Below are 14,269 nucleotides of genomic sequence, written 5' to 3' on the forward strand. Positions count from 1 at the left end.
TTCTAATTTTCTCTAATAAAAGTATACTACCCATGTAATTAAAAGATTAATAGGGAAAAGCAACTACTATGGAAAAAAAGCAGGAACAAGGAAAAACAACGGCCTGAGACTGGAAGTTCTTCACTCACTCAGCACCACTTGTAACCAGGTGAAAATGAAAGGTTTTTATGATAATGAGAAGTCCTACTATCTCAAAGCCGCTGAAGATAACAGAAAGAGATTGTCCCAGACAATGCAAGCTTCCCAGCAGAAGTTTCCAACCTCCTCTCCAAAGTGCTTTTGCGGTGGCAGCAGGGCGGGGTGGGCGTGTGCTGTGCGAAGCCGCTCAGTCCTTTCCGACTTTTCGCGACCCCGTGGACTGTAGTCCTCCAGGTTCCTCCATCCATGGGATTCTCCAGGCAAGAACATTGGAGTGGGTTGCCATTTCCTACTCTAGGGGTGGGGATAGTTGAAGCTAAAGTAGATTAAGGCTAGAGACACAACTACCAATTTATAGGAGGGTGGTGGATAAAAAATGTGCTGATCATTATAGAGAGCTCAAAGAAGCACAACATCTGGCCCGAGAGACAATGAATGAACATCAACACTACCGGCTAAAGAGGACTTGAGAAAGACATCAGCCCATTAAAGACATCCCATTACGTAGACCTCATTTGAATTCTGATTTTAAAAACTAAAAATTTTTTTTAAATTTTATTTTTGACCTGTATGAAACAATTGAAACCTGAACACAACACACTGACTGGATAGCTATAATTTTAAAGAACACTGCTAAGTTTTAGATGTGGAGATAATTCTTTTTTTTTTTTCTTTTTTTCACGCCTTCTCTCTCAGGAATATAAACAAGAATACTTCCTCAGAATTGCAGGCTCAGTTCCAGATCACCACAATAAACAAATATGTCAACAAGGTGAGTCACACACATTTTTTGGTTTCCCAGTGCATATAAATGTTATGTTTACACTAGACAGTAGCCTGTTACGAGTGAAACAGCATTATATCTAAGAAACGTACATACCTTAATTTTAAAATACGTTACTGCTAAAAAATGCAAGCCATCATCTGACAAGACAAGGTGGCCACAAGCCTTCAATTTGTTTTAAAAAAAAAGAAAAACGAAAGAAAAACACACACACAGAATTTACCTACAAAGCACAATAAAAGGAGGTATGGCTGTACTACCATCTCCACAGATGAAGTGCCATGAGGCCTGGAAGGGGGAAGTGTGTGGGAGCAGAGATGACTCCAGGGTGGCCCAGGGCTGGAAGCCGCGGCATCTAGGGGCTGAGTATGTGTGGGCAGGCATGCCATTCTGTCTTCCTTCGTGGGTGTGTAGTTTCTCCATAATGAAATGATGAAACAGTCACTGTCAGGGCTCTGGCATCTGCTCTCTCATCTGGGTGTCACTCAATGCCGGTATCATTCCCAGCCCCCTTCCTAGAGATGAAAGATGTCCCCCACCCCCAGGGAGTCTCAGAGCTGGAAGCACAGAATCAGTCTCAGTCCGGCTCCCTGGAAGGGGTAGGAGAGAGTTCACTGCCCTGTCCCCCAAATCACAAGGATGCGCTCCTGGCCTGACCCCCGAGCATGGGCACGGACGACCCCAGGCCCCTCTGCGGAAGCAGAACAGGCTGCGGGGTTGCAGGCGCCACCACCATGGGCCAGCCTGGAGTGCAGGCCACCTTCTCCTTCGCCTCCACCCACCTCCCCCACAGGAGCTTAAAGGCTTCCAGTACAGCCTGGATGGCGGCACCTTAACCCCTCTCCTGGCAAAGCCCTCCAGTGGGCACCCCTCCCTGTCTCATCCTCTGACCGCAAAGCAGTTTATGGAGGAGGGGGTTGCTCTCGGCGCCCAAGACCTCCACGCCCCCAGACACAGCCCTACCACAAACCTGCATCTAGCCTTCAAGGTGCAAAGTGGACCTGTCTTAATTCACCCTACAGAAAAGAATCCCAAGTGTGTACGAAGACTTAGCTATGGGCTCCTTAGCACAGAGATCTAACTGCAGAACTACTGGAGAAAACCTAAGTGTCCAGCAAGAGCAGGGCTGAGAAAATCAGTCCGGGTTCCTAGCGTACGAAATGCTGGGGTGAGCCCAATACATGTCTTGGAAACCCAGCACCTCTACTCCCAAAGCCTGGGAGTAAGCGGGACAGAATAAGAAATGTGATATTCATTTTTTTTCTTCTTGTCACATGCTGAAAAAAAAACAACACCACACAAGAAATCATCTGGAAAGACTACATCAAGGCACCTTTGGGTTACATTAATGAGCACAGATTCTGGTTTATCTCCCCCACTTAACTGCTTAGGTTTTCTGCTTTTTAATAATAAATGAGAATTATTTCTGTAATTAACACAAAATCCAAGCCATCTGAAAATAAGAAATGAGCTGATCCTCTCCTCCTCCCCAGGAACGCAGCTCAGGGTCTTGGCCCAGGAGGCAGAAGCTGCCTGGCTGTGTGGGACTCCCCTTCAAGGTCACCCTGCCTCTCTGAGCCTCAGTTTCCCCATCTGTCAGACACCAAACCCACCAGGCGAGCCCCTCCCACCTGGCGACGGGGCCTGTGCCCTCCTCTGTGAGACTGAGGGCAATGAGGCACAGCCACAAGGCCACAGGAACAACACCTTCCCAGCCTCCCTGCCCCACTCCCTCTGGACCAGTGCCCTCTCTCCCAGCCTTTGCTCATTCTGCTGCCTCTTGGGAACCAGGGGCATCAGAGGCCAAGCGTAGAGTGAAACAGTGAAAGAAGAAGAAAGTGAAGTCACTCAGTCCTGTCCAACTCCTTGCGACCCCATGGACTGTAGCCCACAAGGCTCCTCTGTCCATGGGATTCTCTTAAGCAAGAGTACTGGAGTGGGTTGCCATTTCCTTCTCTAGAAGATCTTCCCAACCCAGGGATCGAACCCGGGTCTCCTGCATTGTAGGCAGATGCTTTACCATCTGAGCCACCAGGGAAGTCCTACGACCATATCCCGAGACCCCCACCTGATGTGCCAGCCTCCAACCTTCTGACCACCCTTCATGGAGGCAGTACAGCCTCATTTTACAGAGGAAGACCAGAGACTCAGAGAAGAGAAATAATCACCACCTACATACACCAACCCAAGACGAAGAGCGCACGCTGGGGGCCCTTCGGGCAGTTCCTCACGGGGTATCAGCAAACCACCCTTTACCCCTTCTGCAGAGCCAGGAGCGCTGCTGAGGCTGCAGGCAGGATGAGGGGAGACAGGAACTTGGCAGGACAGAGCGGGCGGGAGCTACACACCTTCGGGCTCCTGCTCCGCCGGCCTGCAGCCCCCGGCCTCTCCCCACACACCTGGCAGGTGCCCGTGTGCAGGCTGGGCCAAGCAGGTGCACCCACTGCAAGCGGGAGCGGGTGGGGCAGGGGAGAGCCCCAGCCTCCGGGCCTGGCACCCTGGGATCGGGTGTGCACTGACACTCCCCTCAGACAGCAAGCTCAGAGCCCCCAGAGGCCAGAGGGGACAGTCAGGCGGGCTGGCTGGCTGGGCACCACGGCAAACTGGAAGCTCTGTGTGAGGACGCTCTGCTGCCAAGCTTCACCCAGCAGCTGTCACAAAGGAGTGTGGCCAATGCTGCAAGCCTTCTGAGTTATCAAAGGAAATCAGAAGTCTGGGTTTTTACAGGAACAGACTCACAGGCCTGGAAAACAAACTTACAATTCCCAAAGAGAAGAGGCAGGGGGTAAATTAGGGGTATCAGATTAACAGGGGGCTTCCCTGCTGGCTCAGTCAGTAAAAGAATCTGCCTGCAATGCAGGAGACCACCTGCAATTCAGGAGGCTTGGGTTCAATCCCTGGGTCAGGAAGATCCTCTGGAGAAGGAAATGACAACCCACTCCAGTAGTCTCGCCTGGAGAATCCCTTGGACTGAGGAGCCTGGCGGGCTGCAGTCCTTGGGGTTGCAAAGAGTTGGACATGAATTAGCAGCTTCATTTTTTTGGTTTGTTTTAGGATTAACAGATACACACTGCTATATGTAAAATAGATAAACAAGGATTTTCCGCATAGCATGGGGAACTATATTCAATACCTAGTAATAATCTATAATGGAAAAGAATCTGAAAAATAAATAATTTATATATATATATAACTACAAATATGTTAATATATATAACTAAAAAAAAAAAAAGAAATCTGGGTTTTTACATAAAATCTCATGGTTTCAGATGCTGGCGATTAATCCAAAATAAATTTCAAGCAGTTCTCCTATAGGTTCTCTGGACTTAATGCTGTGTGGCCCTGAGCAAACCACTTAACATCTCTGGGATTCAACTGTCATCTGTAAAGTGGAAAAATAGCCCATGGTATTGTAACAAGGAGACAAGATACACTTTGTCCATATTAATGATAATAAAAGGCAACAGTAACAACAGCAGTTAAATTCAATGAGTACCAGGCACTAAGTAACATGAGTTAATGTGGTTTCATTCAAGCTATTAGATAGGCATTCTTTTAACTTTGTATTTTGAAATAGTTCAAACTTTTAGAAAAGTTACATGAAAACTACAAAGAATTCTCCTATAACTTAATTCAGATTTGCCTATTTGTATCATTTTTGCCTCACTTTTATTATGTTTATACATATGTTTCTCTTTAATATTGAGTGGGCTGCTTATACAGTGAGCTTCTAAATACTTCAGTGCATATTTCCTAAGATCAAGGCCCTATATTTGGTCCTTAATATTAATTTGGTCATTTAATATTAATACACTCTAATCTAAAGTGTGAGTCACTCAGTCACGTGTCTTTGCAACCCCATGGACTGTAGCCCACCAGGCTCCTCTGTCCATGGAATTCTCTAGGCAAGAATACTGGAGTGAGTTGCCATTTCCTTCTCCAGGGATTTCTTTCTGACCCAGGGATCGAACTCAGGTCTCCTGCACTGCAGGCGGCTTCTTTACAGTCCGGGTCTAATCTACAGTCCATACCTAATTCCGTCAGCTGTCCTAATGATGCTCTTCATGCAATGTGTTTCAGCACAGACCCATATTTGCATTTGGTTGTCATGTCACTTTGGCCTCTTTTAATCAGAAGCTGTTCCTGGCTTTTGAGATAAGTATTCTTATTCCATCTCCTTTTCATTGATAAGAAACTGAAGTTCAGAGAGGTTGAAGCACCTGCCCAAAGTCACAGAGCTAGGAAACGTTAAGGCTGGACTCAAGCCTAAGAGATGCCCTCCAGAGCATGTGTTCTTGTCCTCCAGGAATAAAAGCTTGCAAATACTAGCCTTTGTTGTTAACAACTGAAAACAGTGCCTCTCTCTGCAAACAGGTAGATAGCTGCTCACAGCCACCTCACTCAGCAGGTGGTCATTAACTGAAGGGGTGGCCTCCTGTGCACAAACTGGCTGGACCTCCCACTGCCAGCTCCCCACACTTGGCAATGGCCCTGGCCCAATGCCCACCCTAACCGGAGAGGCCCCATTTAGCTCCCTCTATACAAGCTGAGCAGTGGAGAGCTGGGAGGACCAGCTCCTGCCTTTCTAGTTCCCCTCTTAAAGTGACAGTCAAGGTTCAAATGCCCATGTCCAAAAATCTCAGGAAAACAAACACCCAAGGGGGCAGAGCCTGAAATCAAAAGGGCCCCCAAGCCATGCCCCTGGCCCACACCATCCCTGGGGTCACTTGTCCAAGAGGGGATTGAGCATGTCCTAACATACATGACAGAGTTGACTGGAGAAAAGGGTTTATAGGAAGGAGGAGGAGCAAGGGCTGGAGGTGGGAGTGGAGTTCTCACCGCAAGAAGCAGAGAGGACTCAGGACTCCAGGGCATCACCCAGCCTGTGTTACATGCAGAGAGGAGCAGGAGGCTGTGGGCTGATCACGCTCAGGAAGTAAAACTCAGCTTCCTCAGTGAGGACCCCCAGAGATGTGGACTCATCCACTCTTCTCTGGCCACAGCGCCTGCCCCCAATTTCAACCCAGACCAGGTGGCATCAGCTTAGGAAACCACTCTGTTTGACTCCTGGATGGGTGTGGCTCAGGGCTGGAAACTGCCACCAACCTTGCCTCCATCACCTCTGGCTCCTGTCCACCCGCCAGCCAGGCCCCATCAGACAGCTCTTCAACGGTCAGCCGTGAGCCACAAATACCAGCAGACTCGCAGCAGGAGAGGTGACGCCGCCAATAAGCAGCTTTGCAACAGATCCAAGTGTCGTCTACTGCCTGAGTTCCAGGCCACTCTAGAGGCTAATTTGTGCTGAAATATCTCAAAATCCTGGCACCTTCCTTTTGCACACACTATTAAATGTGGAAGTTTACAGACCTCACCTGCAAGCCCAATTCAAAGTTTCAGAAGCTAGAATAGCTCTTGAAACACCTCCAGAACAAACAAGAAAGTTTTGCTTTTCTTCTTCACTGTAGACAATGTCGAAAATACAGAAAGCATGAATAAACAAGAAAAGGACCTATTAACAGAGCCCCCCTCAAAAAAGATATCGCAGCGAAGACTCCTCCATCTATCCTTCTAGAGAGATGGTCTGCCATTCTGTGAGCCTCTCTCTACAGAGGTGTTTGGGACTAAACTGAAACCACTCTGTCACTCCTATTAGCCAGCAGGCTTCCGACTGCAGGGACCACGTCTAACTCGCTTTTCTGCCTCCTGCCCAGGCAGGCCATTCAAGGCTCCCTTGCTGGAGTTGCCATGGAGGCTATGTAAGTCTTTATCCCCATATTAGCAGTCCCTCTGAGCCCAGTTACAAAAGCAGGGGTTCCAAAAGGTAGGATCAGTAGCAAAACCCCAGAGCATCCCTCAGTGGGGGGTAGTAGGAACAGGAAGAAGGATGAGTTGGGCAGGTAGGTGGACAGGCAATATGTTTCACTCTTGAAGGGGATTTAACAGGCCCACTTGAGACTGCCTAGGGGATGCGATCAGGCTCCTAGTGGGTACTGAGACTCCACCAGAACCGGGCCAAAACTGGACAGGAAGACCAGAAGGCCAGGCCCTAGTCCCCACTCCAGGCCTAACTTGCTACAAGCCCTTTGAAGACTTCAGCTTTCCCACTCGTAAATGGTGTAGATCATTTCTGTCCTAACTCACAGGATCAAACGGTACAAGAAACACCCCACAGCTCTGTAAGCCATCCGGCCTCAGCAATTAGAATTCTCTCACCTCTTCTCGCCTTCCTCCATAAAAGGCCCAAGAACAACCACGCTTATAAGCCCGAGGGCATCAAGGGCTGAGGAAGATCCAGCCACTGAGGACCCTAAACATTCAGTACAGGGGGAAGCAGATCCAAAAGGCCCCCTGTAGACCCAGCTCGCCACTCCCATGAGGCCTCCTCACTCCACCAGGGATCTGCCCCCACAGCTCCAGGTCCACAGGGGGACACTCTCCCCTCTCCTAGGAGGGTACCTGCCCACGTGGAAAAGCAGTGGCTGAATGCCAGAAGCCCTCCTCTCAGGGCCCAGAGCCCCAGCTTGTCAAGTGCCCTCAGCTTCACATCCTGAGACCACTGCAGTCCTGCTGCTCATTCATTCATTCATGTTTCTGTTGAACATCATCCTGGACCAGGTCTGAGGCTTCAGCAAGCCATGAGGGCCCTGCACCTAAGACCAGTCCAGATCTGGCCATTCCAGACACAGCCCAGCCCCTAAGGGCACCTGTGGCTCTCACCTTAAAGGCTCTACTTGTAATGAAACGGCCCCAACTCTCATTTTCCAGCTTTGGCTCTTGGCCGCAGAAAAAAGTGTTCTTGGCCTTTGGGAAAGGGGATCCAAGATATAAACCAGGAGAGAGAACAACTAGAGCCCACACTGAGAAAGCCTCCAGCATTTCACCCCAACCAGGGATGGTTAGCTTCCCTTTCACGTGAAAGATTAGGTTTCTGTCTTGCCAGCTCTCCGTCTATACACCGCCCTGGCCCCCCGCAGGCAAGGGGTTCCTGCTCACTGCTGGCTGTAGCTGGACGGCTTCCAACGCCAGCCCTTAGTCTTGTCCTTACCTGAGTTTTCTCTCTGAGTTATTTCTTACTTTAAACAGAGTACATTGATCTTCCAGGGCCCCTGCCTTGTCAGAGCCTAGGAAACCCGACAAACCAGCCCCTCTTTACCATCATAAGCCAATGGGCATTCCAACAGAGTGGTTGGAGGGTGCCGGAGCCGGGGGCACAGAGCCATGCCCCTCAGTGAGGTCGCAGTCTGCCATCCGGAGAGTGGATTGGGCCCCAGTTCCTGCGCTGGGGTCCTGTCTGGGCCAGGGTCTTCCCCGCAGTACCTGACGGAGGGTGACATCTGAGAAGACCCACCCCAAGCTCGGGCTGGAGAAAGCGGCTCCGCGGGCAAGCTGCTGGCAGGGGGGTGGGAGTCGCGCCTCTCCCGGCTCCTGAGACGGGGAAAGGCGGGCCGAGCGCGGGGCCCGGCTGCAGCCGCCCCGGCCCACACCCACCCCTCCGTCTGGGTGCGGCCCCGGCGGGCGGGAGGCGACGAAGCCGCAGACGCGCCCCCACGCCCACGCCCCGCCGCGCGGGGGTCCGAGGACCCGACTGGCGGCCGCGCGCCCCCTCGGCCCGGCCGGCCGCGCCTCTCCCCGCCGGCGCCGGCGCGCGCTCACCTGCCGGCCCGCTCCGATCCGCGCGGCTGCCGCTCCGGCCGCTCCGCCGCCCGAGTGGCCGCGCCGCCGCGGGCCGGATCGCGCGGGGCGGGCGGGGACGGCGGAGCGGCCGCAGGCGCCCCCCGCTGGCCGCCCGGCCCAGCCCCGAGCACGCGACCTCGCGGCCGGGAGGGAGCGCCGCGTGCCGCCGCCCTGCTTGGTTGCCCCCAGAAAGGCTGAAAACGCGCAGACACCCCACGGCCGGCGCCCGCCTGCCCACACGGGTGTGGGAGCCAGCGGCCAGGCGCCCTGGGAACGTGGGCAGGAAATAAAACCTTCTCCAGACTCATTTCTTCCTCAAAGTCACGCACGTGTCTGGACGCGCCAGGTGCAGCCCCACCCCACCAGAGGGAAACACTTTCTAGCAAACTCTTTCAGCTGTTTCTGCTCCGATTTCCCACCCCACCCCCACTAGCAACGCCCGTTTCTAGAAGGATCCATAGACTGGTCTGGTACCCTCCTGCCAAGATGCGGGAAACGAGTCGTAATCTACTGTTTCATTCGGGCCTCAACTCCTAGGGGGTCTGGAGGTCCGAGCCGCCCCAACGCCCGCGCGAGTCTGGCCCTTACTGACTTTCTTCTCTGGCACCAGGAAGACCAAGCCTGCCTCAGAAAGTAGTTGTCCTCAGAAAGTAGGTGTCGTAACCTCGTCATGACCCCACTCACCGCTGTCGACAACCCAGGGTGGGGCCCAAGAACTGGCAGCGAAAAAAAAAAAACACCACCACTGTGTCCTGTTTCCGAAGCACCAAGGCTGGAAGAGCAAGAAAACCCTCCTCTTGAGTCACCGCTGGGAGGGACAGAGGAGACTGACTGAAGGGGGTAATCAAGATGAGGAGGGCATTTAAGCTCACAGACCTGCGTGAGTTTCTCTCTTCCCACTTGTCCCAAGCGCCCTTATGCTCACCGTGGAACCTGGGGGCTCCCGTTTTGCTGAGAGGAATCAAGTGAGCCCCTGTTATACCCATATCTCAGGTCCAACCTCAGAGGCCAGAGCCCCACAGGAAAGATGCCTAGGAGTCTGCAACTGAACGAACCCCAGGTGATCCTGTGAAAACCTGGTTGATGAACTGTGGTCTACTTGGGACGGTGTGATGGAATCCTGGGGTCAGGTACCCAGAGGTAACCCCATGGGGAAGAAACCCTGAGTGTGTGTCACAGCCTTGACCCCACAGTGGACTTAAAACCCAGCCCAGAGGCCACCTACTTTGGAACTATTATGAGGAATCAGATGATGGGACGCTGGAAGGTGATGTCCATTTCAGGTGGCGGGTGGGAAGATCCCAGCTGAGCCCTCTGTCCGTCAGCAGTAAGCCCTGCCTCGTTCCCCAGAGACAGGCCGGGCACCGCCTTGGGCTCCACAGCCTCTGGGTGTCCAGAAGGTGGCCCCTGGTCTTATGGGCTGGAGACCTGACAGGTCACTGCTGCTTCCCCAGGGCTCACAGGGAAAGGTCTTCCTAGCGGCTGGGACTTCCCTCCACAGGAAATGGGAAGCTGGGGCAGGCAGACCTAATCCTCAGCAGAACTGAGCAGAGCCAGCTCAGAATCCGTGCCCGCCACCTCCTGCAGCCCCTCCCCCGCCACCACTCAGGAAGAGAGAGGACCCACCTGTTTGCTCCAAGGCCTCAAGAACAGTGAGTGCCTCTGCCCTGGGGCAGTGTGTTCCCTAGAGAGAGAGGCGGGGCCCTGGGCATCCGATGACCCAGCTGGGGCTTGTGTTCAGCAATCTCTCTGCAGGCTGGAAGCCTTCAGCCCCCTGCGGTGTGTGTGTGGGGGGGAGGGGGGGTGACGGGGTGGGGGAAGGGCAGGGAGCGATTCTGCGACCTCCCACCTTTTCGTGTGTGTATCATCTTTACGCAACTCTATGACCAATTCTCTTGACAGCAAACAGGAAAGCAGAGCTGGAGAAAGTGAGTTAACCATGACGCCTGCCTCAGTGCTCACCAAGAACTGCCAGGATAGTTCCATCACCCCATCAGTGCTGTGATCACCTCAGTGGCTGCCTTCTTGCATCCTAAGTCCTCGGTCAGTGATTCTCAAACTGGCCAGCATGAGAATCACCCATAGGCCTGGTGAAAACACACACTGCAGGGCCCAGCTTTGAGTTTCGGATGCAGCGGTTCTGGTGTGGCCACCAAGAGTTTTACCTTCCACCCTTTACTCTGGGGCTTCTCTGGAGGCTCAGCAGTGAAGAATCCTCTCAGAAAGAAGGAGATGAGGGCTCCATCCCTGGCTCGGGAAAGTCTCCTGGAGAAGGTAATGGCAACCCACTCCAGTATTCTTGCCAGAAAAATCCCATGGACAGAGGAGCCTGGCGGGCTGTGGTTCCTGGGGCCCCAGAGCCAGACTCGACTGAGCACAGCTCTCGGGTGACGACGACGCTGCTGGTCCTCCGGCCAGCCTGTGTAGTAAGGTTCTAAGGCACTGGTCCCCAAATATGGGTGGATCCTATTCCCAGAGATTCTGGTCCTGGGGTGGGTCTATGAACATGCATTAGTAAAAACCCCCACATGAGTTTAGTTCGTGTCAAGGATGGCACTTGAAATCAGAATGGGAAGGAACGGCTTCATCAATATAGTACTGGATGAATTGGCTACTACTGAGGCAGAATTATTATTGATAAATAGCACCTCTTGTTATTGTTGTCTAGTCGCTAAGTTGTATCCAACTCTGAGACCCCCTGGAGTGTAGCTCACCTGTCTCCTCTGTCCATGGGGATTCTCCAGGCAAGAACACTGGAATGGGTTGCCATTTCCTTCTCCAGGGGATCTTTCCAACCCAGGGGTCGAACCTATACTTCCTACGTGGTAGGTAAAGTGGATTCTTTACCACTGAGCCACCTGGGAAGCCCAAAAGGCAATATAGTATATTCTAAATTGTAAGGATAAATGGGACTCACACCATACTAAAAGAGTAGTAACAACAACAGTCACCAATAGACTCAAGATCTTTGTGCATGAAAACAAAACTTACAAAAGAAGGTACATTAGTAATTTTGGATTGGAGAAGCCTGCATAGGAAGTCAAATCCACACTGAAGGGCTGCAGTTAAAAGTTGCACGTCTCTGTCCAGGTGAGTGGGTCTCCAAATGCCCACATCAAGTAAGTTTGTGATTTTAATTATCCACAGTGTTGAAAACACATCTGTCTGAAGAGTCCCTCTAACTGCCCCAGGGGCAGTGTACCCCACCCCCCTCCACAGGGCCAGCGTCTGCTGCTAGAAAACCATCAACGTTTGTTGCCTGAATGAATTTCTATGGTAGATGATAGTTCAGGGGCCTTGTTTCACTTGTGTAAGGAGAAGAAGATTCAAATACCTAAAATAAATCATGACAGGAGAAGTTATGATTTGCCTTATCTCAGCAAACTCAACCCTTGTCCTTATCAGGCTGGGCAGGACAGCACACAAGTTTCCTGAGGTTGGTGCTTGTCATTCCAGACCTGGTCCAACTTACTCACTCATTACTGTGTGGAGCAGCATCCACCTTCCCAGCCAGATGGTCCTTGTTATTTACCCCTAAGGAAGAAGGAGCTTTCCTCCTTTCCTCACTCCCTTTAGCAGTCTTGCCATGGACAGATGCCCTGTGAGTACCTGTGTATGGGCTGTGTGGATATCAATTTTTAATTACAAAGGGGAAATGTACTTCACAGTAGAAAAATGAAACAATCCAAGGATAAGAAGGATTGAAATGCCATTCCGAGATAACTCCTTCTCAAGGTTTGGGATACAGTCTCCTACACCCTTCTCCTTGGCAACCCAATTTTACATTAGAAAACTCGCCAGGTCGAATCATTACGCTGTACCCTTTCTTTAGACTTTCACAGTGCTGCATGTCAGTTGTATCTCAATAACATTGAAGGCAAAAGACTGGTCAGAAAAGATGGTAGACTGAACCCATTGTTTACTGCTGCCCCCTTAAACCTACTAAAACAGCAATGAAAGCATTTTTTAAGTTCCATAAGAATGAAGAAAATGAGAGGGGAGGTGGAGAGTACGGATTTGGAAGGTGAAAAGCAGGCAGACCAGTGGTGCTGACTCGGCAGACATGAGAAATGGAATCTTCCCCTGGCAGTTGGGGAAACGAAGACTCAGTCCCAGTTATACTGGGATAAGCTCCAAAGTCTTGAAAAGTGGAAGTGCCAAGTATCTCAGGAAGCATGACAGAGCTCAAGTAAAGAAGGTAGTTTGAAAACCTCAGGAGCAGTGAAGACTGCCAGCCTCTCCCCCACCCTGACCACCAACTGCCCCGCCCACCCCCAGCTGAGTACCCCTCCTCATTCACACAGAAGTCTGCAGGGATTTTCTCTGGAAAAGCTAAAAAAAAGAAAAAGTCTCTGGAATGGACTACACCAAGTCCAGCTGTCAGAAAAGAGAAATTTTAAAGGCAAATTTATATGGAAAACTGAGACATAGCCAGCCTTGACCGCCGCCCACGCCCTGCACCCTGCCCTAAGCCAGCCCTCTTCCCCACTCACTCAGCTAGCTCCCAGGATGTTGGCAGCCAGACTCTTCCTCCCAGGCTGAAGGGATTCTGTGGGGAGCCCCTGAAGACCCTCCCCTGACCCCCATCAAGCCTGATCACCCTGAGAGAAGCACACAGCTGGCTGCCACACTGGGTCCAGAGTGTCCCACGAACTTGTTAGGCCCCATTCTTTACACACATGTAGGCAACAAGAAAATACCAGGAATCCGAAGAAAGCCTCTAACCCTGAAAAACAGAGTCCATGACAACAGGAGGGAGGAGAAAGTTCACAGAGACTATACAGGCAAAAACTGTATCACTAATATTTTCAGAGAGTCAAAAATTTGTCATAACCATGAAATCAAATAGGATATGACTTTTTGACAAGGAACATCTGAGGGGAAAAAAAAAAAACCACCTCAAATGAAACATGATAGCTAAAATGAAAAGCCATTAAAAAGGTTGGAAGATAAGTTGAATAAAATAAAGAGATAAGAAAATGAGAGATCAGTCCAGGAGACACAGTTATCAGAATACCTGTGGCATTCTTAAGAAAACAGAAGAGAGGAAGATAAAAAATGCAAGATTTTCCAGTAATAAAGATCATGAGATGCCAGACGGGATAATAAGAATTCAAGGCTTCTCAGTACTAAAGGCCATGTGATGCTATCTAATGCCCAGTACAGCTGCTGAGAACAGAACCACCAAAGTTCCATAGTAGTAAAAGTTCAGGCCATTGAGAACCAAAGAGAAGATCTTAAACATTTTGAAAGAAAGGGGAAAAAAAAAGGTCACAACCAGCTTTTCTCATAACAGCGAGAGCGATGAAGGAATGCCTTCAAATTCTGAGGGAAAAATGTTTTCCAACTCAGAATTCTATACCCAGCCAGCCAATCAGTTGAGCATAAATGAAGAACAAAGACATTTTCAGGTGTTTATTTTCTGTGTACCCTTTTCCAGGAAGCTACTGGTTGGTGGTGGTTTAGTTGCTAAGTTGTGACCCCCATGGACTGTAGCCCACCAGGCTCCTTTGTGAATGGGATTCTCCAGGCAAGAATATTGGAGTGGGTTGCCATTTCCTTCTCCAGGGGATCTTCCCCACCCAGGAATCAAACCCGGGTCTCCTGCATTACAGGCCAATGATTTCCCGACTGAGCTATGAAGGAAGCCCACACTACTGGGGGATGTGTGCT

This window comes from Capra hircus, chromosome 18 (assembly GCF_001704415.2).
Source record: "Capra hircus breed San Clemente chromosome 18, ASM170441v1, whole genome shotgun sequence".
NCBI lineage: Eukaryota > Metazoa > Chordata > Mammalia > Artiodactyla > Bovidae > Capra > Capra hircus.